The sequence below is a fragment of the Nicotiana tabacum genome, chromosome 17 (genome assembly GCF_000715075.1).
Source record: "Nicotiana tabacum cultivar K326 chromosome 17, ASM71507v2, whole genome shotgun sequence".
NCBI classification, from domain to species: Eukaryota; Viridiplantae; Streptophyta; class Magnoliopsida; order Solanales; family Solanaceae; genus Nicotiana; species Nicotiana tabacum.
The window spans coordinates 142,029,382-142,034,620 of NC_134096.1; the positions used below are offsets into that span (position 1 = coordinate 142,029,382).

General features: G+C 32.3%; 1 long non-coding RNA gene across 1 annotated transcript; it reads right to left on the reverse strand.

Annotated features, from left to right (window-relative positions):
* Window positions 1–1,291: 1,291 nt before the first annotated feature.
* LOC107800484 (uncharacterized) lies at window positions 1,292–2,837 on the reverse strand. The gene is made up of 2 exons (XR_012701513.1): window positions 2,361–2,837; window positions 1,292–1,731 (listed from the first exon to the last, which is right to left on the reverse strand). It is a non-coding gene; the product is annotated as an uncharacterized LOC107800484 (long non-coding RNA).
* Between the last annotated feature and the right edge of the window lie 2,402 nt (window positions 2,838–5,239).

Below are 5,239 nucleotides of genomic sequence, written 5' to 3' on the forward strand. Positions count from 1 at the left end.
ATAGTCTAAGATAAAGGGTGTGCTTGATATGACGGAAAAATATTTTTTTATTTTTCACTGTTTGATTGCACAAAATAGTTTGAAAAATATTTTTCTAAATATCACATTTTCCTGAAATTGGAGGAAAATAATTTTCCTATAAAAATTTATGAAAACCATAATTTATTTATTTTCACAATAGTAATCCTAGGCAACCCTTAATTCAAGTGGACCTACAAAAACTGAGCAGGAATTGTTGAATCTGCCTTGCACTTTACAAAGTTCAATGAAAACAATGTCTAGCAATTTTAGGTCAAAGAATTCATGTGAATCCTTTTTATGTAACAGTAAACATAAAAAAAAATTCTATAGCACCCTTAGCATACCTACTATAACAAATATTCATTGTATTCAATGTTAATGTTGTCCCCCACAAATTTATATTTTCAGTTCTGATTTTTTATTTTTCAGTTTATAGGTTCGAAATTTTACGAATTCCAAAGTCATAAGTTCGGAGGTTTATGTGTTTTGAAGTTTGCGAGTTTAGAAATTATAGAATTTACGGGTTCGAAAGTTTAGCGGTTCGGAAGTTTATGAATTTTGTGGGTTCAGAAGGTTGTTGGTTCGAAAGTTTGTGGCTTCAGCAATCGGCCGAATGATTGTTATTCCACTTACGGTTTGTATCTAAATTATCTGTGGATACTATCACTACTAAAAATTACATATTTACCGACGCAAATTACCGACGGACGTCCCTCGGTAATAAGGCTTTACCGAAGGAAGTTCGTCGGTAAGTGGTAGGTAGGTAAATCCTTCCTCGGTAAAATAAACCGACAGATTCCGTCGGTAATTACTGATGGACCCCATCGGAAAGCCATCGGTACATTTCTGATAGTATCCGTCGGTATATTATAAAATAATATCATATTAATAATATCAATACCGATGGATATCCATCGGTAAATTAAAAATAATAATTTAATATTACCGACGGATACCATCGGTAAATTTAGAATTTTAATTTAGTAATTTAAAAATTAAAAATATGAATAAATTCATATTCCGATGAATATCCGTCAGTATTTTCAACAAAATTTGAAAATTTTGTTCAAGTCTACTGACGAACTCCCTCGCTAATTAAGAATTCTGGATTGAAAATGAATAAGTGTTCTGACAGACTCTGTCAATAAGTCCCTCAGTAAATGTGGTACATTTTTGGCAGAGAGTGCTTATTTTTTGCAGCACCACCTGCCAGCCAGAATATTACAATAGACATGCCAATATTATAATAGAAGCAGAAATGCAACCACAATAAAACACAAATTAATGACAACAAAACTTTATAAACTATCCAAACATCCAAATTATCCCATCAAAACTATCCAACCAAACTTCAAAATGTAATATTCAAAGTTAACATCCAACTAAACAACAATCCAACTAAACAACAATCTAACCAAGCATAAAATCACTCCTCATCTTCGGATTCTCCCTCGTCTTCTTCATTATTTATATTATTTTCATCATTTTTATCCTCTTCATAAATGTGGCTTTTTGGCGGAGAGCGGGGCAGGCCTATTAAGTGGTTCACTTGAGCCTTGAGGGGCTCGATGTCATTCCTAAGTGCGTCTCTAATCTTCTCTTCATGCTTTCTTTTTTCTCGTTCATCCGCATAGTTCCTAGAAAGTTGTTGAATCATTTGCCGCATCTCCTCAAGGTCCTCATTTTGCACGATGGTGGATGTTCCAATACCTTGTAATCCACAAAAGAGAAGTTAAAAAAATACACGAAGAGTTAGAATGGAATAATTCAGCACCTAACTTCATAAACTTCAACCTGGGAACATCGACTACCATACATACCATGAAGTAGAAACTTCGGCTAAGTTTTGAGCAACATATTACTTTCACTAGATATAGGGATACTCTTAATATGTGAGGCCTTTTGAGAAAAATTGTGCAGACTTTGCCCAAATTAAAACGGACAATATCACGGATCTTTGAAGTTAGTCCTCAAAGTTAAATGTACTTTATACCGCTTCTCTTATATTGCCATAGTTTTTCTCTAATATTTGGTAAATGGAAATAGTAGTGAAAGGAAATTAAAGGAGATCGAGAGTAATAATAAACTAGAATGCAAATAAGCTACTACAATATATTTGCTATTTAATTTAGGTGAATGAAAAAGAAAAAAGAGTATACTATCAAGTAATTACCATAAAATTATAGAGTAACTAAAAATCTGTATGTGATTGTAATTAAACTAAACTAAAAGAAATAAAGAATCATATTTTAACCAAAACATCATACCATATCATTCCAATTTCAGCATGTTGTATAACAATCTTGAACGCACATTAAATAAGAGATGAGAGGAAATACCTAAAGTGCAGAATCTCAAGGAGAACGCCATTTAAGGCGAGATAAAAAAAAGTAAGAAACTCGGCAGCGCAGATCCAACAGAAATTAGCACACAAGAATCACAAATTTGAGCTTTGACAGCTTGTAGAAATTCGGGAAGAAAAGGAATCAAACTTTTCTCTTCAAATCCCAATGTCCAGTTCTTCTTTCTGTTTTTTTTTTTAGAATTCCATATCTCTCTTCGAGTCCAAAGAGAGGTGAGAGGAGAAAAGGTGTGAGCAGTGGCGACTGGATTTGGCCGAGCTCAGGCGAGCCATGGACGTCGGCAGTAGCGTCTGAGAGCTTTCTTGTTTTGGAAGGATGGGGTTGTTGCTCGTGTCTCTCTTGTGCTAGGTTTTCGGCTGGAATTGACCAAGGGGAATGGGGGTCGGCGGCTAGGAGAATGAAGATGGAGAAGGGGAAGGCTAGGGTTTTTGGGTGGGGGAAGGGATCTGATCTTTTCTCTCTTGCGAAGAAAGGGGAATTATAGGGATAGAGGGATTTGGGCAAGGCGGGTTTGAGGGGATTTGGGCTGCAAGAATTGTCTTTGGCCCAAATTTAAATAAGACCAACATATTCCTTTTTTTTTTTCAATTTAATAATATATTTAATAAACGTAATTAAATTCTAAAAATGCTAAATAAAGTCAACTAATATTTAGTATTTTGAAGTCAACTAAAACTTTACTTATTAAAGTTTTCCTTATTTGAACGACTACACAAAACAATCTAATATTTAGAATATCAAAATCAATTGCACTTGCCATATACAATATTATAATACTAAAAATATAAATGTTTCCGTGTTATATTTCCTAAGAGGATGTGCATATAATTAATGGAAGTAAACGGACAAACTTATAATAGAATAGCCCGGCCATAATTTGAAAACTAACAAAGGCAGCAAAATTTTGATATTAAAATAGCTATATAATTAAGCTCTTAATTAACTAATTAAAAAAATTCAATTGAATTCAAAAATAAGCTCTTATCATTTTACTTATTTATTTTAAGCATATGCTAATTAATCCAAAAATTAAGGAGACAATCACATAACTTCGATATTAAAAAAAGAGAGAGTAGAATTTGCATATATATATATATATATATATATATATATATATTTAGTAGGTTTTTAGTATTAGTCTCACATGAATTTACCACATAATCAGAGTATACTAGCTAATAATTAAATGACTATTTTGTCTAGTATAAAATTCATTTTTAAGGGTATAAGCTAATTAATTATCACTGATACACTTCTACGTAATATAATTACCAATTTACCATGTAATTGAACCTAACATTACTTAAGGATACTAGCTAATTAATTATTAATATTAATTAATGATGTAACTAATATATTTCTACTTACTTTAGTTATCAATTTAAAATTCACGTATACCATTAATAAACTTCTACTTAGTGCATAATTAACAATGTATAGGCTAGTGAATTACTAACACTACTTAAAGATATATCCTTAATGCATACACTTCTACTTAGTATAATTATCAATATCTATAAGCTAATTGTAACTATTACACTTCTATACTTAATGTAATTATCAATGAATTGCCTAATAAATTATTAATATTAATTAACGATATAGCTAATATAGTTTTACTTACTTTAGTTGTCAATTTAAGATAATTAAACAATCACCAATATTTATCAAGTATACCATTAATAGACTTCTACCCACTGTGTAATTATCAATGTATAGGCTAGTGCATCACTAACATTACTTAAGGATATATTCTTAGTACACTTCTACTTAGTGTGATTATCAATCTATAAGCTAATTAGAATGGACTCAGTCGGTCCTTATTATTATCAATATATATATATATATATATATATATATATATATCAATTATTAACATTACTTAACGATACCACTAATAAACCTTTACTTACTTTAATTATCAATTTAGAGATAAACAATCACTAACATTTCTCACAAACATTTCACTTGTTAGGCAAACCAACGTTAGAGAATCATTAAATCAATTTCTTATTCCCATTCAGTAATTAACAATAATTAACTAAGATAAAATATAATAAGTACGGAATATCATAAAACTGTATTAATTACTACCACCCGGATCTGGAGTCACAATTCACAAGCATTCTAGAATTTGCTACAAGTAATAGTCAAAAAAAAAATACAACTGTCTGAATGAAAGAAACAGTAGAACAGAAAAGATAGACGGGGACTTCAAGGTCTGTGAATGCCGACAGATCTACCTTGAGTCTCCGGACAGCGGACCAATAGCAAAATCTCGATCAACCCGAGCCGGTATAAAAATCTGCACAGAAAGTGCAGAGTGCAGTATCAGTACAACCGACCCATGTATTGGTAAGTGTCGAGCCTAACCTCGACGAAGTAGTGACGAGGCTAAGGCAAGACACCTACAAATCAACCTGTACAATTTAACAATGTATATGCAAATAACAGAAATGAAGAACTAAACAGGAAATGTCGGGAAGGGATCATACTGAGGGGAATACAAGATAAAGGATTACAACAGAATGATCACCGGAGCATATAATATACCATGAATCAACAGGAATAGTGAATACAGTAAGAAAAAATGCACGGCATCACCCTTCGTGCTTTTACTCTCAATCTCACCATAAAATTAATAGAAATGGTATGGCATCACACTTAGTGCATTAACTCTCATATCATGGCACATCATCACATTTCGTGCATTAACACTCACAATATGGCACGGCATCACCCTTCGTGTATTAACACTCACAATATGGCACGACATCATCCTTCGTGCATTAACATTTACAATATGGTACAGCATCACCCTTCATGCATTAACGCTCTCCCTTACCATAATGTAA